The sequence below is a fragment of the Schistocerca cancellata genome, chromosome 8 (genome assembly GCF_023864275.1).
Source record: "Schistocerca cancellata isolate TAMUIC-IGC-003103 chromosome 8, iqSchCanc2.1, whole genome shotgun sequence".
Taxonomy (NCBI): domain Eukaryota; kingdom Metazoa; phylum Arthropoda; class Insecta; order Orthoptera; family Acrididae; genus Schistocerca; species Schistocerca cancellata.
This window is the reverse complement of record NC_064633.1, coordinates 589275259-589300271: the sequence shown is the minus strand read 5'-3', so window position 1 is coordinate 589300271 and position 25013 is coordinate 589275259.

The window sequence follows — 25013 nt, the reverse complement described above, 5'->3', positions numbered from 1 at the left end:
AGTGCCTCAGTAAGATTTACATGCTTTGATGTACCCATTTTAGCCAATAAACACGTTAATTAAAACTTAAATATCTCTTTTCTTTTTCCAAATTCCATGAAGCAAAACTCAACTTTCAAAGGCTCTTCGATAATTATCTTTAAAATCATGGTTATTCGTAATGATACGTGACCCGTTATACCCATTCCAATCTGCACCTAACACTGTATCACTTTAACTAACTGCTTAACTGCACAACGACTATCAGTACAGATATCCGTTTTGGGCCCACACACCCACACTTCAGTACCTCACCTGCAACCCAGGAGAAAATAAGTATTAATGGTTTGCTCTTGCCATGTGTACTTGGAGGTGCTAACTAGCCTAAAACCACACCACTACACCTAATAGCAATTGAAGTAAATACTGATATAATGTCCTTCAGTACATCGTGCTCGGTCACCAGTATCTGAAAATATCTGCACTTATATCCCTCCCTCTCTCTCTCTCTCTCTCTCTCTTTCTCTCTCTCTCTCTCTCTCTCTCTCTCTCTCTCTCTCTCCCCATATACATATATATGCTTCAGTGTGTTAGAAACTTTGAAGTGATGTAAGGGTGTCTTGAGAAAATTGAGGACAGGAACCTGTGTCCGGGAACGCCATCCAGTGACGCTACAGAACGTCGAAGTTACAGCCTCTGGAGAATGCTGCTAGGTCAGCCCTTCGGAAGGAAATTTGTACGCTGACGCATCGTAGGCGAAGCGTCTCTCAATGTTGTTTGTTATTCAGTAATGGCAAATGAATGCCACTATCGGGCAGTGGATAAGATGGAGCTAGTTGCTGGATAGACAGATCTTGTCTCCTACGAAGCTCTGTTGCCTCGGTGGATGATGGCTTCGGAAGCAGGTTTCCTTCCATAGTTTATTTCCTTCCTGTACACAGCAGAGCACAGGAGATTTTACACGGTCTGCAGGCGAAAACCAGATTGCGGATGGAAGTCCGCGTCCGAAACCGAGGCAACAAAGCATTGCATTCCGAAACTATTCGTTCAAAATAACACATGAGATAGAGAGCATCGCCGGCCGGCCCGCATCTCGTGGTCGTGCGGTAGCGTTCTCGCTTCCCACGCCCGGATTCCCGGGTTCGATTCCCGGCGGGGTCAGGGATTTTCTCTGCCTCGTGATGGCTGGGTGTTGTGTGCTGTCCTTAGGTTAGTTAGGTTTAAGTAGTTCTAAGTTCTAGGGGACTGATGACCGTAGCAGTTAAGTCCCATAGTGCTCAGAGCCATTTGAACCATTTGAACCATCGCCGGCCGGAGTGGCCATGCGGTTCTAGGCACTACAGTCTGGAGCCGAGCGACCGCTACGGTCGCAGGTTCGAATCCTGCCTCGGGCATGGATGTGTGTGATGTCCTTAGGTTAGTTAGGTTTAATTAGTTCTACGTTCTAGGCGAATGATGACCTCAGAAGTTAAGTCGCATAGTGCTCAGAGCCATTTGAACCATAGAGAACATCAAACAAATATGTTTTGATAAGGAACATATGGTCTCTGATGTCAACATGTAATATTAGCGAACATTTTGTTAGTAGTGCTGACGTAAGCTTTTGTGTTTGTGTCGCTGACTCAGTTTGTTAACTGAGATTCAACACTGCTCTGTGTACGGACGGTTGGCTCTGGTGTCCGCTTGTAAACACATCCATTCATTCGCAGGCATCGCCGTCTTGTGACAAAAGCTGTGACTTGCTTGTAAACACAGCGACTCAGTCGCAACCATTACCGCCTTGTGACAACCACGGTGAGCATGTAGCGGTTTACGTGTGCTGAAATGGTTGACATGCATCTGGGTTAAGGATGAATGAATGGAAACTTACGAACTTTGGCAACCGGCTGGTCTCACAACAGCAAACATTCGGACGTCTGCATGGCGTTCTACGTGAAACTGTCATTTTCCGTGCAAAAATGCATGATACAGGTCCGAATCCAACCGTGCAAACTCTCGTAATGGGATAGGAGATTTGGCGACATGTTGAAGCTACTCCATCCACAAATACACGTCGTACTGCACACATCCTCGTAGTCATACACAAAGTTGTGTGGAATGTATTACATCGCCAACAGCTTCATCCTTTCCACCTTCAGCACGTAGCAGCGCTAGCACCTTAAGATTTTCGCTACGCATGCAGTTCGTACAATAGTTTTTACAACAGTCAGCCTTGTACCCATTATTTCGGGCCGAGACTCTGTACACCGACGACGCTCTGCTTAATCGTGAAAGCTGTTTCAGTAGCCTCAGTCGCTTGAGTCCCGGTCGCTGCTTGTGCCTCTGTGGACATTCCAGGAATCTTCGAAGAACCCGACAATCAACGGTCTGCTGATGAACTGCGTGCATAGGGGCCAATGGTAGCGCACTCGAGCAGTTACTGTGGATTTTACTGCCTCAATTTGCAATTACCTTCTATGTAAATCGCCCACTGCATCAGATATTGCCGTCAAGGACGGTATGTACCGTAACTAAACACATTTGTTTTGACGTTCTCTACCTCTTGTGTTAATGAAAATGGTTAAAATGGCTCTGAGCACTATGGGACAACATCTGAGGTCATCAGTCCCCTAGAACTTAGAACCACTTAAACATAACTAACTTAAGGACATCACACACATTCATGCCCGTGGCGGGATTCGAACCTGCAACAGTAGCGGTCGCGCGGTTTCAGACTGTAGCGCCTAGAATCTTGTGTTAATGCGAACGAGTAGTTTCGAAGCACCCTGTGTAGATCGGCAGTAGTCTTCGGTACATGGCTACTTCCAGATAACAAATATGAAGGCACACACATCATGGATTTACACCTGCATTCGCAAAGAGCCACAGAACGAATATGTTTTGGAAAGTAAAACAGATGTTGAAGCTCATTTTCAAACTTCCTGGCAGAATGAAACTGTATGCAGGAACGGTATTCGAACCCGGGACCTCGTCTTAGATGGGTATTGCCCTCAATTTTAATTTTCTTGGAAATTTCGAAACAGTGTACACAGCAGAGAGAAATATCCATTCCAGAGACAACCATCAGCAATGCGGTTATCATGATTGCCTGCGATAGCTTATTTTCCAAATTTGTTAATCCAGCAAGAGATGCCGGGAGACTTATGCGCAGCTTGGCAAGTAGGATTGAGGTACAGGCGGAACTGTAGATGTAAAGGAACGTCCTCGTACAGCTGGGTTGCTAAGGCCATAACCACTGAAAGCAAGAATCGAGTGCTGGTCCAGCACAGAGTTTAAAAGCAGGACATCCACCAGTAAAGTCTGGAAAAGTTGACCTGGAAAACTTGTTCCATCTAAATTGAGCATCCTACAGTTACAAAAATAATTTAAGTTCCAAAAAAAATGGTTTGTAAGTTATTATATTAGTTACAAGCCATTCGAAATGTGAAACCCTGATACACTAAGAAGTAACCCCAGAATGTTGATTGCAGGCACGCACGCATTATGTTGTACACGTGTCGCACGTCAGGCATGGAGTTCTATGCCTGTTGCACCTGATCGGTCAATATAGGCATCGTTAATGCTGGCTGTGAATGATGCTGGTGCTGCAGTCTGATGATCTACCATATCACGAACTGACGCATGGTGCAGGGAATAGCAATTGAATCTCAGTGTAGACAAGTGTAATGTGCTGCGAATACACAGAAATAAATATCCTTTATCATTTAGCTACAATATAGCAGGTCAGAATCTGGAAGCAGTTAATTCCATCAATTATCTGGGAGTAGATACTAGGAGTGATTTAAAATGGAATGACCATATGAAATTAATCGTCGGTAAAGCAGATGCCACACCGAAATTCATTGGAAGAATCCTAAGGAAATGCATTCCGAAAACATAGGAAGTAGGTTACAGAACACTTGTTCGCCCCCTGCTTGAATACTGCTCACTGGTGTGGGATCCGTACCAGATGGGGTTGATAGAAGAGATAGAGAAGATCCAACGGAGAGCAGCGCGCTGCGTTACAGAATTATTTAGTAACTGCGAAAGCGTTACGGAGGTCATAGGTAAACTCCGGTGGAAGACTCTGCAGGAGAGACGCTCGGGAGCTCGGAAAGGGCTTTTCTTGAAGTTTCGAGCCTTCAACGAGGACTCAAGCATTATATTGCTCCCTCCTACGTATATCTCGCGAAGAGACCGTGAGGATAAAAAATCAGAGAGATTAGAGCCCACGTAGAGGCATACCGACAATCTTTCTATCCACGAACAATACGAGACTGGAATGGAAGGGAGAACCGATAGAGGTACTCAAGGTACCCTCCGCCACACACCGTCAGGTGGCTTGGGGAGTATGGATGTAGATGTAGATATGTGCTCCATTGGAAACAGATCTGATGATCGAGCAAGCCAAGCCAACATGTCGATGCACTATAGAGCATGCGGGATTACTACAGCAGTATATCAGCGAGCGTTATCCTACTGGAAAACACTCCCTGAAATACTGTTCATAAATGGCAGCTCGACAGGTCGATCACCAGACTGACGTACAGATTTGCACTCAGGGTTCGTGGGATTGCTAAGAGAGTGCTCCTGCTGTCATACGAAATAGCGCCGGAGACCATAACTCCAGCTGTAGATCCAGTGCGTGTAGCACGGTGACAGGTTGCTGGCAGGCTCTCAACTGGCCTTCTGAAAAACATACGGCTATCACTGGCACCGAGATAGAACCATCTTTCATGTGGACACACAACAGACCTCAACCCTGTCCTCCAATCTACACCACTTAAGTAGAAAATGTTGGTGGTTTGGGGTCACTGGAATGAATGCTACAGGGCTTCTGAATCGGAGCTCTCCTTGAACTAAGAAATATGTAACTGTGTCACTGTGGTTCCAACTGCTATTCAAATTGCTGCTGCTCTAGGTACAGTATAATGCGCCAGAGCCGTGGGTCAAACATGATGGTCTTTCTCCTCGGTATTGCCTCGTGGCCATACAGAGGCTGAGCCTCTTGTGATTGTACATTCTCGTGACCACCACTGGTTGCACTCATGTACGGTGGCTACAGTCCAAGTCATTCTACAGTATCGCAGAAGAAATCTGCAGCATCTCGTATCCCTATTACACGATCACATTCAAGTTAGTGATGAGGTGTTGATAATGTCCTCTTTGTTGCGTTATAGGCATTCTTGACTAACATCAACTCACCACGTCCGCTCTCGCAGGTAACTAACTCTCACGACCGTTACAGCGTGTATTTAAAGCAACACAGATTTGCCTCCTCATACTGCGCTACTAGCGTCACTCTTACGCGACTGGAGCGAAATTTGAATAGACCTAATCTGTGACGTTTATAAACATGCCTACCAACTGTCGTCTATGTCGCACAACTCCTTCTCGGTGTTGCGGTTCTTTCTTCAGTATATCTACATAATAGATCGTTAAACGCATATAACAGAGTAATTACCATTTTGTTTGAAAATGTGGTAATCAGAAAGTTTAACTGAGACTTCAAAATTAGATTCCACAATAGGTGCTATGAACTCTGGCAGATCGTAGGATATTCTTTCAAGTGAGCTGAATGATCTTCCAATACCAGCCGCACACACAGGAAGAGAAGAAGTTAGATCTACGCAGACGTTTGGGAAAACGGCCTTCAGTGTTTGATCAAGAAATTTATTTAGGAGCTGAAGTGTAATCAGACCATCCCGGAATTTTCTGCATGAAATGTGGCTCTCGTTCATCTTGTGCCTACACGACAGCTCTGTTCGTCTAGTGCTTACTTAACACCCAAGTTAATCTAGTGCTTACACAAGGACCTTATTCATCTAGTTCGTAGACAAAAGTCCTGTACGTCTACTGTTTACACAAGAGACTCTCCAGTCTCTGAAGTTGGTCCATCAGTTCTGCCGGTTTTTTTCCCCTTTTTTTTTTAAATTTTTAGGTTTCAGCAGAAATAAACAGTAAATAATAAGAAATCAACGACAAGACATTCTTCGTAGTTACTTACAACTTCTTCACAACGTTCAACATGCTGTTCTATGCGTTAACGGTAGAAAGCACATGGTTTCCATTCGAATAAATCATCCAGTCAAGGCTTCAGTTCCACTTCATAATTGAGCGGAATGCCACGCAATGCATCCGAGAGGATTAGTAACACATAATCGGAAGGCAGGAAGTCGGGAGAATACGGTGGACGTGGCTGCACGTCACAGCCAAGCGTTTTAATGGGTTCCTTGGCGACGTGAGGACGTTGTCATGTTGCAAAACAACGCCGTGACGCAAATCAGGTCGGCTTTCCTGGAGATCGTTTTTGAGCCGTTTCATTTGTTGGACGTAAATTTCTGCATTCAGTGTTTGGTTACAGTCAAGCTACTGGTAGTGGATCATGCGTGATTTTGAGAATGAAATTGCTATCTTTGGTCCATTTAAACAAATTTTGAGCCGTTCCAAGAGTCATCGCTTCACAAATATCTCAAATAGATTCTGTGGTGCTTTGGCACCTAGATTAAACGCAAATTTCTTTCCAGAAAGTGTCGAAACTGCTGTTTCCGAAGGGTACAGAAAGTATGTGCAGAAAGACAAAGAAAAGAAGAAGCTTAGACACTATTTTGTGGAGCACATAATTCTCTATCGAACAGAATAAAAAGCGATACTAAAATATTTTATTTTTCAAGTTAAACTTTCATTAAAAAGCACCACGACTTGGAGTATTGTCCATCAAGTGGTTAGGCAACTGCCTTTTTCACCTAGTGCTTACACATGAGTTTGTTCATTTGGTGCTTACATAAGAGCCTCATTTCTCGAAAAGAACTACAATTAAACTTCGACCAAACAGCCCCAGGAAGGCCCCCCAATGGTAACGACCAACCACCGGCTAATCCTCAGCCGATAGGCCTAACTGAATGCAGATACGGAGTGGCATGAGGTCAGAATATCACTCTCCTGCCCGAGCCGTTGTCAGCTTCGGTGACCGGAACCCCTACTCCTCAATCAAGTAGCTTCTCAATTGGCTTCACAAGGGCTGAGTGCACCCCGCTTGACAACAGCACTTGGCAGACCCGAGCGGCCATCCATCTGCGTGCTAACCAGCCTGTCAGTGCTACAATTTGGTGATGAGATAGGAACTGGTGTTAAAACTGTGGCAAGGCCGTTCACACTTATTTTTCTATCGCTTACAAAAGATATTGCTCATACAGTACTTACACAAGAGTATCTTTCCTCTGGTGCTCACAGAACAGCGTTATTCGTCTAGCGCATGGTCGGCCAAGAACTTGGCTCACGTGCAGCGCTCCTTCAGGTGTGTCAGCCTCTCTCACATGAAAAACAATTTTCCCTGTACCAGGTCACACTGACTGGCCAGAGGGATAACAGGGGCGGGGGAATTGTGAAACTACCATATGCAGCATACTAGTCTGTTTCACATTTCATTTTTCTCAGAAGCATAAATCACAAAAATGATAGTACACTACTGGCCATTATAATTGCTACACCAAGAAGATACAGATGATAAACGGATATTCATTGGAGAAATATTTTATATTAGAACTAACATGTGATTCCATTTTCACGCAGTTTCGGTGCATAGATGCTGAGAAATTTGTACCCAGAACAGCAACCTCTGGCCGTAATAACGTCCTTGATACGCCTAGGCATTGAGTCAAACAGAGCTTGGATGGCTTGTACAGGTACAGCTGCCCATGTAGCTACAACACGATAACACAGCTAATCAAGAGTAGTGACTGGCGTATTGTAAGGAGCCAGTTGCTCGGTCACCATTGACCAGACGTTTTCAATTGGTGAGAGATCTGGAGAATGTCGTGGCCACGGCAGCAGTCGAACATTTTCTGTATCCAGAAAGGCCCGTACAGGACCTGCAACATGCGGTCGTGCATTATCCTGCTGAAATGTAGGGTTTCGCAGGGGTCGAAGGAAGGGTAAAGCCACGGGTCGTAACACATCTGAAATGTAACGTCCACTGTTCAATGAGCCGTCAATGCGAACAAGAGGTGAGCGAGACGTGTAACCAATGGCACCCAATACCATCATGCCCGGTGAGACGCCAGTATGGCGATGACGAATACACGCTTCTAATGTGTGTTCACCGCGATGTCACCAAACACGGATGCGACCATCATGATGCTGTGAAAAGAACCTGGCTTCATCCAAAAAAAATGACGTTTTGCCACTTGTGCTCCCAGGGTCGTCGTTGAGTACACCATCGCAGGCGCTCCTGTCTGTGATGCGGCGTCACGGGTAACCGCAGCCGTGGTCCCCGAGCTGATAGTCCATGCTGCTGCAAACGTCGCCGAACTGTTCGAGCAGATGTTTGTTGTCTTGCAAACGTCCACATCTGTTGACTCAGGGAACGATCCGTTACAGCCATGTGGATGAGATGCCTGTCATCTCGACTGCTAGTGATACGAGGCCGTTGGGATCCAGCACGGCGTTCCGTACTACCCTCCTGAACCCACCGATTCCATATTCTGCTAACAGTCATCGGATCTCGACCAACGCGAGCAGCAATGTCGCGACACGATAAACCGCAATCGCGGTAAGCTACAATTCGACCTTTATCAAAGTCGTAAACGTGATGATACGCATTTCTCCTCCTTACACGAGGCATCATAACAACGTTTCAGCAGGCAACGCCAGTCAACTGCTTTTTGTGTATGAGAAATCGGTTGAAAACTTTCCTCACGTCAGCACGTTGTAGGTGTCGCCACCAGCGCCAACCTTGTGTAAATGCTCTGAAAAGCTAATCATTTGTATATCACAGCATCTTCTTGCTGTTGGTTAAATTTCGCGTCTGTAGCACGTCATCTTCGTCGTGTAGCAATTTTAATGGCCAGTAGTGTAATATTAAATGTTTTTGAAGCGCTAAGGAGCCTAATGAAGTTTATATCTGACACAATCTATCGGAATAGAGACAAACGTAGTCAATTTCACAGGTTTTCGTCACTCAGGCTGCCACAGAATCGTGACTTATTTAATAAAATAACTGAAAAGTACACTTCACACACATATGTTGATCGAAACACTTCCACGTTTGCGATCTAATTATGGAGAGATGAAAACAGTGTAGAACTCCTGGAAAGTTTTAACGTAAAAGAATTTTCCTTTTTGATCTTACGTAGCTGATCGACCAGTTCCATCTGAAGATGAACTATGGTGGTTTCAGCTGAAATAAATAACGGTCTCGAAAACAACCCAAAACCAGGTGTAAGACTGGCAGTGCCTTCAAACGCTTTGAAAGCTAGACCTGTAATTCTTGCAACGTCACAATAGATTGTTCAAAATTCGAGTTCACTTCAACGCCAGTGACCTTAGCGTAATGGACGAAGTTCCTTTCAGAAATTGTTGTTTCCACAATGCGATTTCTTCCAAAATCCATCCACTTCCACCATTAAATCAACAGTAAGTTTCTCCTCACTTTCCCGTATCTCACTGAAAGCGGTCAGCAGCCGACTCTGTCTAAAATACAAGACTTGCAATTCGTTTCAGACCTTCGTACTTCTGTCTTCTTTTCCCTTCAGAAATTCAGTAATAGAGGAGCTTAAATAGAAAACTTGTTCCAGGCATGTCCTCTGACTCAACCAATGTACTTCATAGCATACATCTACATTCTGTTCTATCAATTCCGCCTCAGGTTGCAGCTGATGATGTAATAATGCATCCGGCTTCAATCAATTTTCTATCTGCACCACCAAGTGCTCCGACCTTACATATTTAACACAAAGTGCTTCCCTGACGTACAGAATAATGAATTCCGTACAAATCGTCTGTCGAGCATTATAATTTTCAGATTTTTCATTGTTAACTACGTCTTTAAATCCCTTCTGCATGCTGTTGTAATGCCGCTTATGGCATCTTTGCACTACCCGCCGATTATGCTCCGACATAACAAATATTGAGAATTCTCATCCTCCTCAGTGATATTGATTTTCAAAGGACAGCGAGGATAGTGCGCTATACGGCGTCTTATTACCCAAACAGCCACTGGACCTGTGAACTTCCTTTACAAAACATATAGCGACGGATAAATAGCGTCTACACCACTGTTCCGCCGAACTGTAGGAGCTCGCGTCGACCAAAGTAAGTCACACCAAATACATGAATAAAGTTTCGCATAGCACTGCTAAATGAAATGTCCCTCTATACCGAGAAGGACCGAGCAAAGCCGAGAGGTTTCGAACATTGCCGAGACACATAGAAACTCCGACCACTCGCGGGCAGCATATTGTGCACGCATGAAGTTTTGCACGCCGTGGTCGACCCTGATTTAGTGCTTAAAATGGTTCAAATGGCTCTGAGCACTATGGGACTCAAGATCTTAGTTCATAAGTCCCCTAGAACTTAGAACTACTTAAACCTAACTAGCCTAAGGACTTCACACACACCCATGCCCGATGCAGGATTCGAACCTGCGACCGTAGCAGTCCCGCGGTTCCGGACTGCAGCGCCAGAACCGCTAGACCACCATGGCCGGCTTTAGTGCTTACACATTAGTCTTGTTCGTGTACTGACTGCAGAAAATCTATGTTCATTATGACTGACACTAGAGCTTTGCTCATCTCCTGCTTACACAACAGTCTTTTTCATCTACTACATACATAGGAGCCTTTTCATCTAGTTCTCGCATAATAACGTTGTTCATCTATTACTTTCACTAGAGCTTTGTTGATCTAGTCCCTGTAGTTTTAACACATCCACAAGAGGTTTGCTCGTATAATGGTTGCACAAGTGCCTTTTCCACACATATACGCCATAGGTGACATAAAAGTTAGTGTTCATTAACAATGCTGTAATTGAAAATAGGCCAAATATTAAGATAACGTGAATGTACTGCCAGGAATCACACCGTATGTTAGAACATTTACGGTGCATGATCTTTTCTTTGTAGGCCCTGAAGATGCCAAACGATATTAGATGAAATGTGTCTAGTGAGAACAGTAACAAAAATTCAGTTCAAACAGATCGATGATACTTACTGTTATCAAACGTCAAATGTCACCAAATGTATCATTGGTCTATATACACAAAAATTAATCAAAAACAGTATTTTTTGTAAGTGATTATTGCTACCTGTAAGGTGCTCGAGATACATAAGTAAATGTTTACACAACAGTTCTTTTCATTTATTTAATGTCCACTGGAGCAGGAAAATTCCTGGAACGAGCGATACAAACCGAACTGACCAAATGTTGGTATATCCAGAACATGTGCAAGTGACACTGAAAATGTACGCACATCTCGAAGAGCAGATTCAAACGAGGACTGTCGTAGGAGCCCCTTATTGTTAGAGGGCCCGCAGAACCGACTCGCAAGATGGTTTGCCGGCACTTTTCAGGAGCGCGTAGAGAAACATCGTCAGCGGATAGAAACAAAACAGATTTTCCAAATAAACACGGAACTAATTCTCTATACATCATGTGACACAGTTCCACCAATCGTAACTCATATGACTGATGTAGCTCTCCGCCGACCTGGCTTTATAAGCATGCCTAGACCGGCGCCCCTCCCAAATTCTGTAAGTCCATCCAGATCCTCGAGCGCCATGCACTCCACCTCGCCTTCCGTATATGCCTCCCGTCCCCCACGCGAATTTTCTACAACCTGATCCCTTTGCCCCATCTGCACCTATTCCTCGAACATATCCGCATACTCTACACCCCCCGCCATCTTGATCCCCCTCATCCCCTGGTTGCTCCTCTCCTCTCCATCCCCCGCCCCTGCCGCGCCTTCACTGTTGTGTTCCCCCTACCCTCCATCTCAGCACCCTTCATTTCCTTTCCCAAGGTGGCTTCCGTCAACTCCCCCTCCCGGATGTGCCCTTTCTCCCCCCATTTATCCCTCCTATCAACTCTGACCCTCACCTCCCCCTCATTCTCTCTGTCTTTCTTCCAGGCTCCCTTCCCCCGCCTTTTCACCCTGTTTTTTCCCCAACTTTCCCCTCTCCCCTTTCCTTCTCTCCCCTGCGTCCTTTTTGATCTCCCCTCCAGTGCCTTTCCCACTCCTTTTCGCGTCACCCCAGCCCCCCTTTTTCTATGACACATCCCTCTGTCGGCTCTTCCTTTTTTCCCTTTCTCTCCTCCCCCCCTTTTCCTCGTCACTGGTCCGGATCCTCCCCTCCCCCCCCATCTGCCGCCGTGTCGCCTGAATAGAGTTGTTTTAAGTGAGTATTCAGTGTTGTGAATCCCCTGTCAGTGTTGGGAACAGCCACCATACTATTCTCATGCGAACAGAAACCACACTTTCGCCGTGTTTTTTAAATTGTGCCTGTCTATTTCCTATGTGTTTTAATCAGCGTCGGTGACCGTTTTGTTTTTATATTTTCTTAATATCTTTTTCTGCATGTTCCATTACTTAACAGTCACCATCGCCTGCTTTTGTTTGTTTTTCACATCTCCTGATTATGTTTTTTAATTTTTCTGTAGGCTGCAAGGTGGCGTATTGTGCAGTGCCAGTCCGTCCCTCCCTCTGGGGGGAATCCAAATCCAATAAAGGAAAATAAATGTCAGACCGGCAGTGTTTACCCACCGCTAGGAACAGCTCTGTCCATTACTTACGCCAGACCTAGCCTTGTATTCACTCGCTGTAGTCTTGTAGCAGCACGTTCTACACTCCTGGAAATGGAAAAAAGAACACATTGACACCGGTGTGTCAGACCCACCATACTTGCTCCGGACACTGCGAGAGGGCTGTACAAGCAATGATCACACGCACGGCACAGCGGACACACCAGGAACCGCGGTGTTGGCCGTCGAATGGCGCTAGCTGCGCAGCATTTGTGCACCGCCGCCGTCAGTGTCAGCCAGTTTGCCGTGGCATACGGAGCTCCATCGCAGTCTTTAACACTGGTAGCATGCCGCGACAGCGTGGACGAGAACCGTATGTGCAGTTGACGTACTTTGAGCGAGGGCGTATAGTGGGCATGCGGGAGGCCGGGTGGACGTACCGCCGAATTGCTCAACACGTGGGGCGTGAGGTCTCCACAGTACATCGATGTTGTCGCCAGTGGTCGGCGGAAGGTGCACGTGCCCGTCGACCTGGGACCGGACCGCAGCGACGCACGGATGCACGCCAAGACCGTAGGATCCTACGCAGTGCCGTAGGGGACCGCACCGCCACTTCCCAGCAAATTAGGGACACTGTTGCTCCTGGGGTATCGGCGAGGACCATTCGCAACCGTCTCCATGAAGCTGGGCTACGGTCCCGCACACCGTTAGGCCGTCTTCCGCTCACGCCCCAACATCGTGCAGCCCGCCTCCAGTGGTGTCGCGACAGGCGTGAATGGAGGGACGAATGGAGACGTGTCGTCTTCAGCGATGAGAGTCGCTTCTGCCTTGGTGCCAATGATGGTCGTATGCGTGTTTGGCGCCGTGCAGGTGAGCGCCACAATCAGGACTGCATACGACCGAGGCACACAGGGCCAACACCCGGCATCATGGTGTGGGGAGCGATCTCCTACACTGGCCGTACACCACTGGTGATCGTCGAGGGGCACTGAATAGTGCACGGTACATCCAAACCGTCATCGAACCCATCGTTCTACCATTCCTAGACCGGCAAGGGAACTTGCTGTTCCAACAGGACAATGCACGTCCGCATGTATCCCGTGCCACCCAACGTGCTCTAGAAGGTGTAAGTCAACTACCCTGGCCAGCAAGATCTCCGGATCTGTCCCCCATTGAGCATGTTTGGGACTGGATGAAGCGTCGTCTCACGCGGTCTGCACGTCCAGCACGAACGCTGGTCCAACTGAGGCGCCAGGTGGAAATGGCATGGCAAGCCGTTCCACAGGACTACATCCAGCATCTCTACGATCGTCTCCATGGGAGAATAGCAGCCTGCATTGCTGCGAAAGGTGGATATACACTGTACTAGTGCCGACATTGTGCATGCTCTGTTGCCTGTGTCTATGTGCCTGTGGTTCTGTCAGTGTGATCATGTGATGTATCTGACCCCAGGAATGTGTCAATAAAGTTTCCCCTTCCTGGGACAATAAATTCACGGTGTTCTTATTTCAATTTCCAGGAGTGTATTTTGTAGAGTAATTTTGGTCAGTATCTTCTTCCATTGTCTGGTTTCCTTATCTGTCTGCCACCACTGAGTTGTGGTTTACTTTTCTGTTTGGTCTGCGTTTAAAACTTTGCGTATGTCAAGAAGGCGTCTTTTCGTTAATTGTAATAAAGTGTGTTCAAATTGACTGTTAGTTCTTTCCTACTAACCGCAGGACACTACACTGACCACCACATTTTTCCGTACAGTTTCGGAATGCAATGCTCTGTTGCCTCGATTTCGGAAGCGGACTTCCATCCGCAGTCTGTTTTTCGCCTGCAAACCGTCTAAAATCTCTCATGCTTTTCTGTGTACAGGAGGGAAATAAACTACGGATGGAAACTGAGCCGCGCATGGTTCGTCTTCCCGCCATCATGTTTTTCACACCATTTTTTTAACGTACATCCACCTCACTACGTTAATTTAAATTACTACTGTCACTGAGTTGCTGCTTTGCCTGATCGTGAGCGGCGTTAGCAGCGCGTATGGATATATCCCCTCTCGTAGTATCTTTTTCTCGGCTGCTATTACTTCCCGGTCGTTGTTTGTCGTACGCCAGTTCGGACAGCGAGTTCGGGCTGCCAGCCAGTTGTAACCCGTCTCGAGCACAGTCCGGACCTGCCAGTCGGGGAGTTGCAATGCGGCACTAGGGCAGTCGGGTTGGAGCAGTGAGATCTGCGTCGACATGGCTCGCCCGACCATTGCCGCCGCGCTTCACTTGAGCCGGGCCACGGTCTTGGTGGATCGTCGGTCGGTCGTCCTACCGGACGACGCGTTTTGGATCGCCGATCGTTCATGAGTCGGTTGAGTGTGTCTGTGTGTGTGTGTGTTCATCGACTCCCATTATGTCTTCGTGTGAGCTTAGTTACTGTTGGGTATCTTTCATGTCTTCGTGCAAGTGTTTGTCAGGATGTGGATGTAGTTGGCGTTACTTCCACTCACGACTATTTTTAATGTTGACGGCATTCTGAGGGCAGTCGGTCGGTTGCTGCGGACCAGGGAAGTTATCTCCGCGCGATGCAGTCGGCTGGGTCCGCTGGCGGTCCCTGCGCAGTGTCGGAGCGTGTGTGGAGCTGTCCGATCGCTACGAGCTTCGTGGTTCACCGACCCAGGACGTCAAAGTTGAGTAGTGGTTTCAACTACCTAAGCCACGTGCATTCATGTTGTGTAGTTCGATTCGGTGGTTCGCTGTTGGGGAGGATTTTCTGTGAGCAACACCGAGTGTTTCTGTTGCTGAAATTTATTTGCCATGCGGTGCAATTAACTATATTGGTTGATTACAATTCCAGTGCACCATCGGGATTCTCAACCTTGTGGCCGTTAGTGTTGTGATTACCCGAACTGGCCACTAACGTAATTTCAGGCAGCTTCCTTTTCTCACCTATTGTCGCTGTCCAACATGGTGTGCAGTTTTGACAGCTAATACATATTTCATTGTGGATAATCACGTTCGTAACCTTTCGTGTTTGAGTTCTCATGTACTGATTGGTGGAGAGCAAGTCGTTGTGCCGGTCGGTCCGTGGCTACACCCTAGTTGGGTTCCGACGGATCAGGTGTAGTTGGGCTCACCACCTGTCTCACCTAAGTGAATGAGGACAGGCCGACCTCATTTGGAGGCTTCTGAGTGCCGTTTTCATTATTGTCCTTCTCACCAGTGTTTGTCTGTTTATAATCTACCACAGCCAATGATTTAAAGATTCTTGTTTTCACCGGACTTTACCTATTTTTTAATTTTGTAAAACCAATTTTTGCCTTAAGAAGCGTAAAACCTTATTCTTGAAATAACCCTTTAAGCAAAAACATTGCGGCTTTCTGCCTTAAAAGATTATGGTAATATATTTTAAACTTTTAAAATTTAATTGTGGCCTTCAGCCGCTTGTACTGCACCTTGCGTATGTATCTACTTTTGCCTTGAGGCTTTCCAGCCTAGCTGTGATACCATATATATTTTAATTATCTTATTTGCTATTTTAACCGCATTTTTATTTGTTGACTTTTAAGATTTCTTGTTTGGAGGCCCTCAGCCGTGAAATACACTACTGGCCATTAACATTGCTACACCAAGAAGAAATGCAGATGATAAACGGGTATTCATTGGACAAATATATTATACTGGAACTGACATGTCATTACATTTTCACGCAATTTAGATGCATAGATTCAGAGAAAAAAGTAACCATGACAACCACCTCTGGCCATAATAACGGCCTTGATACGCCTGGCCAGTGAGTCAACCAGAGCTTGGATGGCGTGTACAGGTACAGCTGCCCATGCAGCTTCAACACGATAACACAGTTCATCAAGAGTAGTGACTTGCGTATTGTGACGAGCCAGTTGCTCGGCCACCATTGATCAGACGTTTTCAATTGGTGAGAGATCTGGAGAATGTGCTGGCCAGAGCAGCAGTCGATCATTTTCTGTATCCAGAAAGGCCCGTATAGGACCTGCAACATGCAATCGTGCATTATCCTGTTGCAATGTAGGGTTTCGCAGGCAGCGAATGAAGGGTAGAGCCACGGGTCGTAACAGATCTTAAATTTAAGGTACACTGTTCAGAGTGCCGTCAATGCGAACAAGAGGTTACCGAGACGTGTAACCAGTGGCATCCCATACCATCACGTCGGGTGAGACGTGAGTATGGCGATGACGAATACACGCTTCCAATGTGTGTTCACCGCGAAGTCGCCAAACACCGATGCGTTCATCATGATGCTGTAAACAGAACCTGGATTCTACTACATCTACATACACAATCCGCAAGCCACCCGACGGTGTGTGGCGGAGGGTACCTTGAGTACCTCTATCTGTTCTCCCTTCCATTCCAGTCTCGTATTGTTCGTGGAAAGAAGGATTGTCGGTATGCTTCTGTGTGGGGTCTAATCTCCCTGATTTTATCCTCATGGTCTCTTCGCGAGATATACGTAGGAGGGAGCAATATACTGCTTGACTCCTCGGTGGAGGTATGTTCTCGAAACTTCAACAAAAGCCCATACCGAGCTACTGAGCGTCTCTCCTGCAGAGTCTTCCACTGGATTTTATCTGTCATCTCCGTAACGCTTTCACGATTACTAAATGATCCTGTAACGAAGCGCGCTGCTCTCCGTTGGATCTTCTCCATCTCTTCTATCAACCCTATCTGGTACGGATCCCACACTGCTGAGCAGTATTCCAGCAGTAGACGAACAAGCATACTGTAATCTATTTCCTTTGTTTTCGGATTGCATTTCCTTAGGATTCTTCCAATGAATCTCAGTCTGGCATCTGCTTTACCAATGATCAATTTTATTTGATCATTCCATTTTAAACCACTCCTAATGCATACTCCCAGATAATTTATGGAATTAACTGCTTCCAGTTGCTAACCTGCTATATTGTACCTAAAGGATAAGGGATCTTTCTTTCTATGTATTCGCAGCACATTACACTTGTCTACATTCAGATTCAATTGCCATTCCCTGCACCATGCGTCAATTCGCTGCAGATCCTCTTGCATTTCAGTACAATTTTCCAATGTTACAACCTGTCGATATACCACAGCATCATCCGCAAAAAGCCTCAGTGAACTTCCGATGTCATCCACAAGATCATTTATGTATATTGTGAATAGCAACGCTCCTACGACACTCCCCTGCGGCACACCTGAAGTCACTGTTTCTTCGGAAGACATCTCTCCATTGAGAATGACATGCTTCGTTCTGTTATCTAGGAACTCTTCAATCCAATCACACAATTAGTCTGATAGTCCATATGCTCTTACTTTGTTCATTAAACGACTGTGGGGAACTGTATCGAACGCCTTGCGGAAGTCAAGAAACACGGCATCTACCTGGGAACCCGTGTCTACGGCCTTCTGAGTCTCGTGGCCGAATAGCGCGAGCTGGGTTTCACATGACCGTATTTTTCGAAACCCATGCTGATTCCTACAGAGTAGATTTCTAGACTCCAGAAAAGTCATTATACTCGAACATAACACGTGTTCAAAAATTCTACAACTGATCGACGTTAGAGATATAGGTCTATAGTTCTACATATCTGTTCGACGTCCCTTCATGAAGACGGGGATGACCTGTGCCCTTTTCCAATCCTTTCGAACGCTACGCTCTTCTAGAGAGCTACGATACACCGCTGCAAAAAGGGGGGCAATTTCCTTCGCGTACTCTGTGTAAAATCGAACTGGTATCCCATCAGGTCCAGCGGCCTTTCCTCTTTTGAGCGATTTTAATTGTTCCTTTACCCCTCTGTCGTCTATTTCGATATCACCCATTTTTTTATCTGTGCGCCAATCTAGAGAATGAGCTACAATGCAGTCTTCCTCTGTGAAACAGCTTTGGAAAAAGACATTTAATATTTCGGCCTTTAGTCTGTCATCCTCTGTTTCAGTACTATTTTAGTTACAGAGTGTCTGGACATTTTGTTTTGATCCACCTACCAAAATTTCTTAGGACTATCTGCTAAGTCAGTACATAGAACTTTACTTTCGAATTCATTGAACGCCTCTCGCATAGCCCTCCTCACACTACATTTCGGTTCGCGTAATTTTTGTTTGTCTGCAAGGCTTTGGCTATGTTTATGTTTGCTGTGAAGCTCCCTTTATTTCCGCAGCAGTTTTCTAACTCGGTTGCTGTACCACGGTGGCTCTTTTCCATCTCTTACGATCTTGCTTGGCACATACTCATCTAACGCATATTGGACGATGGTTTTGAACTTTGTCCTTATCACTATCTGTACTTGATACAAAACTTTTGCGTTGAGCCGTCAGGTACTCTGTAATCTGCTTTTTATCACTTTTGCTAAACAGAAAAATCTTCCTACCTTTTCTAATATTTCTATTTACGGCTGAAATCATCGATGCAGTAACCGCCTTATAATCGCTGATTCCCTGTTCTGCGTTAACTGTTTCAAATAGTTCGGGTCTATTTGTCACCAAAAAGTCCAATATGTTATCGCCACGAGTCGGTTCTCTGTTTAACTGCTCCAGGTAGTTTTCAGACAAAGCACGTAAAAAATTTTCACTGGATTCTTTGTCCCTGCCACCCGTTATGAACGTTTGATTCTCCCAGTCTATATCCGGCAAGTTAAAATCTCCACCCAGATCTATAACATGCTGGGGAAATCTACTCGAAATATTTTCCAAATTGTCCTTCAGGTGCTCAGCCACAACAGCTGCTGAGCCAGGGGGCCTATAGAGACATGCAATTACCATGTCTGAGCCTGCTTCAACCGTGACCTTCCCCCAAATTATTTCACATTTCGGATCTCTGTTAATTTCCTTCGATACTATTGCACTTCTTATCGCTATAAACACGCCTCCCCCTTCACTATCCAGCTGTAAGTAGGCTGTTTGTGTTTTCTTTATGTAAGTAGGCTGTTTATGTTTTCTTATTGGCAACGTTACATAGCGCTCTATATGAAAATCACTGGCTGTGCTGTGTGCAGTCTGTGGCTAGTTTGCATTGTTGTCTGCCATTGTAGTGTTCATCACAGAGCAGACCCACTGTAGTCCTGGTAGAGAGTATGGTATTGGTGGGCCACCAGAGGTGCAGACCCACTGCAGTCCTTGTAGAAATTGTGGACAGGCCCACTGTAGTCCTGGTAGAGATTGTGGTATTGGTGGGTCATCAAAGATGCAGACCCACTATAGTCCTTGTAGAGATGGCCAGCAGCCATCTGTTGTGACTGTGCGGGTGCACAATCACCATTGAAGAGTCTTGCAGTTAATATAGCAAGTCCATAATCACCACTTGTGCACTCACAAAGTTTTTGGAATTGTCCTTAGAACCAGCAATGCTGTTATCCAGTCCCTTGCTGAATTATTAACACACGTGCAAACACTAACAGTCCCAACTTATCACATATTGTCCATTACTATGACCAACAGAAATGTGTGCAGTGAAATGAATGACGTTTCACAGCCTGTCTCTGCGGTATACATTCCAATCTGAGTTTAGGATTTCATTACTGTTTACGTCTGGTTTCAGCCAACTTTCTGTCCCTAGTACTATATGGGCATTGTGACCGTTTATTAATGAGAACAGTTCTGGGACCTTTCTATAGATGCTCCTGCAGTTTACTATTAGCACATTAATTTTGTTATTCCCTGTTGCATTTTTCCTACTCCTACCTTGCCGCGTCTCACGCTTCCTGCGTCGAGTGCACGCCTGACCTGTTCAGGGGGACCCTACATTTCTCCACTCCGTAGCGGACGTCGAGAAATTTGCACCACAGATCTCCGCAGAATCGTCTGAGCCTCTGGTTTAAGCCTTCTACTCGGCTCCAAATCAGAGGACCGCGATCGGTTCTCGGAACGATACTACAAATAGTTAGCTCAGATTCCACCCCGCGAGCGAGGATTTCCGCCTTCACCAATTCTGCCAACCGCCTGTACGAACTGAGGATGACCTCTGAACCCAGACGGCAGGATTCATCCGAAAAAATGACGTTTTCCCATTCGTGCACCCAGGTTCGTCGTTGAGTACACCATTGCAGGTGCTCCTGTCTGTGATGTAGCGTCAAGGGTAACCGCAGCCATGGTCTCCGAGCTAATAGTCCATACTGTTGCAAACGTCATCGAACTGTTCGTGCAGATGGTTGTTGTCTTGCAAACGTACCCATCTGTTGATTGAGATCGAGAGATGGCTGCACTATCGGTTACAGCCATGCGGATAAGATGCCTGTCATCTCGACTGCTAGTGACACAAGGCCGTTGGGATCCAGTACGGCGTTCCGTATTACCCTCCTGAACCCACCGAATCCATATTCTGCTAACAGTCACTGGATCTCGACCAACGCGAGCAACAATGTCGCGATACGATAAACCGCAATCGCGATGGGCTACAATCTGACGTTTATCAATGTCGGAAACATGATGGTACGCATTTCACCTACTTACACGAGGCATTACAACAACGTTTCACCAGGCAACGCCGTGTGTGAGAAATCTGTTGGAAACTTCCGTCATGTCAGCAGGTTGTAGGTGTCGCCACCTGCGCCAACCTTGTGTGAATGCTCTGAAAAGCTAATCATTTGCATATTACAGCATCTTCTTCCTGACGGTTTAATTGCGCCTCTGTAGCACGTCATCTTCGTGGTGTAGCAATTGTATAGGCCAGTAGGGTAATTGCTTTTATGAAACTCGTAGTCCTAAAGCCTATGTGCCGTTTTGGTTCAAAGGTGTTATTAAATTACAATAAATTACAAATCTGAGTGAACCTTACCGATACCTAATTGGGCCCTTTCCACAAACCTAATCCCCTGCACTGCTCTGCAGGTTTAGCGGGCGTTTCAGGAATCTGTTTCAAAATGGTTCAAATGGCTCTAAGCACCATGAGACTTAACATCTGTCATCAGTCCCCTAGAACTTATAACTACTTAAACCTAACTAACCTAAGGACATCACACACAACCATGCCCGAGGCAGGATTCGAACCTGCGACTGTAGCAGCAGTGCGGTTCCTGGCTGAAGCGCCTAGATCCGCTCGGTCGCAGGGGCCGGCGATACCTATTTCCAAAGCCATCGTGCACCGAGGCAACAGAGCTTCGTGTCTATGCATCAAGTAGCTCCATCTTATCCACTGCCCTATCGTGGTATTCATTTGCCATTACTGAATAACAAACAACATTGCGAGACGCTTCGTCTACGATCCGTCAGCGTACAAGTTACCATCCGAAGGCGTAGCAGGCTCCAGAGCCTATAATCTCGATGTTCTGATGGCCGATGTGGCCGAGCAGTTCTAGGCACTTCATTCCGGAACCGCGGTGCAGATTCGATGGGAGGTTCGAATCCTGCCTCACGCATGTATGTGTATGACGTCCTTAGGTTAGTTAGGTTTAAGTAGTTCTTATTCTAGGGGACTAATGACCTCTGTTAAGCCACATAATGGTTAGAGCCATTTATCGACGTTCTGTAGCGTCACTGGATGGCGTTTCCGGACTTTACCAGCAGTGGGCCGCCCTAGAAAGCCTGTTTGGCGGATGTATCTACCGGAAGTATTTGCGGTCTCGTGGCTGGCGTATCAGAGTGGTTCCTGGGCTAGGGGCGACCTCTGGTGAAGCTGTTCTGCATGCTCTGCCAACGGGTAGCGATCACTGGAGGCCGTTGGTGGAGACCTGGTGTTGTGCTGTGTTGTGGCCGCCAGTAAATATTTGTGTTGACAACACATACGATGTAGATTTTCCTGGTGGATATAAACCCTGTGATGCAGGAATCCCGTGGTGTTGGTTGGACATTAAGTGGGATGCCGATGCAGTAGGTGCTATGAAGTCTGAAGTGGGCGGCCACAGACGTCTTCCCGCTCCCCCCCCTCCCCACCTAACCCCTCTCTGGGTGGAGTGCGTCTTAACATCGGGCCATGGGGCCAGGCATGGTCACAGGTACAGGATTCACCTCCATGGCCGTAGGGACCTCTGCCAGAGGGTCGACCTGAGGTGTGACTGGCGGCGATGGCGGAGGCAGCAGTTCGGTGGGGATAGAAGCACCGTCATCCCCGAGGGCCGACAGTTCTGGAGGTGGCAGAGGAGGTGGCTGTGGACAACACTGAGGGTGAAGCTGGTTGGTGTGCTTCCGGCACACCTTGCCATCCTCAAGGGTGACTGCCGCCTTAGCATGGCCAATGAACGACTCACTGGGACTCACTGGGGACGATTCAGAGTGAACATCATCGCCCAAGCGGGATCCTGCAGAGAAAAATGGGGCCATGCCAAACGCAGAGCAGCTGGGCTGGGAGTAGACGGAAACCAGAGAGATAACGGGGACTGATAAGGGTGACGTGAAGTTTTTGAGCTGGGGATGACCCACTCTGAACAGTGGACAGGTAGGAGGAAATAAAAATGGTAAAGGCGTCATCTAGAAAGTGTTGGGGACGCAATTTTGACATCTGCACTTTGAATGTATCGACAAACCATTGAGATAATACGTTAGCTGCAGGATGAAAGGAAGCAGTATGAATCAATTGGATGTCCAGGGCAGTGCAGAAGGAGATAAATTCAGCAGATGTAAATTGAAGGCCGCTGTCAGTCACTAAAGTTTCCAGAAGGCCCTCAATGAAGATTCGGGAAAGAGCTTTGATGGTATGGTTGGATGTCGTGGCGGACATGCGGGAGACCTGAGGAAACCCACTGCCTGCATCCACAATGATAACCCAGGAGGAGCCAAGAAACAGGCCAATGAAATCAAAGTGCAAATGGAACAATGAGAAGGAGCAGGAGGCCACAGAAACAGGCGCTGAGGTGGCACCAACTGGTACCATTGACAAGAGGAACATGAGGCCACCATGCAGGTGATGGCGGCATCCATCCCCCTCCAGTTGACATGCTGGCAGGCAAGCCATATCGTCGGGACAATCCCCCAATGATCAATGTGCAGGAGCTCCAAGACCCATTGGTGGAGGGAGGGAGGTAGCACATGCCGCCAATGATCATTATCACCCAAGATCCGAGATGTGATGTGCTACTAGCTTGGCATCTAGCGGCAAATCAGCCACTGCCGCAGCAGCGGTGTCATCCAGGTGGAAACAGGCAACTGTGTGAGCATCGAACTCAGGCTCAACGCCCACTGGTTGATGAGAGAGAAGATCCACGTTGGCTTGGAGAGCTGGGTCCCAGAAATGGATGTCATAGGAATATTCTGCGAGGAACAAGGCCCAGCACTGGAGGCAGCGAGTAGTTCTCATGGGGATGGCGGAGATAGCATTGAACAACAATGCCAGAGGCTTGGGATCGGTGTATAAGGTGAAGCACAGCTTTAGATGAAATCGTGGGATTTCTTAAACCCAAAGTTGATGGCCAAGGCCTGTGTCTCAATTTGGCTGTAGTTATGCTGAGCCTGGGATAGCGTTTTCGAGACAAAGACCACCAGGCGCTCGAAACCGTTGATGATGTGAGACAAGACAGCCCATGCAACATAATTTGACACATCAACAGCCAAGGAGAGAGGCTTGGTTGGGTCATAAGGCACAAGAAAAGCCAGTGTCAGGAGAGAAGACTTCACATGGCAGACTGCCCTATCACAAGCTGGCGACCAGCTCCAGGTAACATTCTTATGGAGGAGATGGTGAAGGGATACTGCCAGAGCCATGGCAAGTGAGGTCAAACGGAGGTAGTAATTGAGTTGACACAGGACTGACTTGAGCTGGGAGGTATCCTACAGGGGTGGCAGTTGCTGAATAGCCTTAACATACTGGGGCGTTGGTCCAATGGCATTAGCACTCAAAACATGGCCGAGATATGTTACCTTAGGAACAAAAAAACATTTCTCGTTGAGAAACATAAGCTGCCACCCTAAATAACATGGAAGAGGCATTGAAGGTTCCAGGCTCAGTCGGGGGGGGGGGGGGGGAGGGGTAGTCGCCAGCAACAGCAACTTGGATGTTATCAAGGTTGCTAGCCATCCCCAGAGTGTCTCTTGTCAGTGTTACCAAATAGCACTGGAAGATGGCTGGAGGACTGGGAACCCCTTACAGAATGTGGTTGTAATGGAAGATCCCAAACGGGGTACCGATCACCAAGATCGTTTTCGATGACTCATCCAAAGGCAACTGGAGGTATATGTCCCACAGTTCAATTTTGGCAAACACCTTGCTTCCAGCCAACCTGGACAGGATGGGGTAGGAGTCAGTAACAGACTGAATGTTGACAGTGTCCTTACAACCCCCAGCCAAACACAAAGAGATCTGTTTGGCTTCTCAAGGACCATAATGGATGTAGCCCAACGATTATAGTGGATGGGGAACAGGATGCCTTCAGCCTTTAGGCGATGAAGCTCCTGCTTAGTTTGTCACAGAGGGCGAATGGTACTGAGCGATCCTTGTGGAAGTTTGGAACCACCGAGGGAGGAGTTCGACATGGCCTTCAAACCTGGAGACCCTGTAGATGTGGCAGAAAACACGTCTGGGAAGTCATCCAGAAGCTACTGCAAGTGATCATCTGCTTTAGAGGCCCAGTAACATCCATTCCCAATAAGTTGTTGGCCGTATGGGCGGTCAGGACCAAAACCCAGGCTT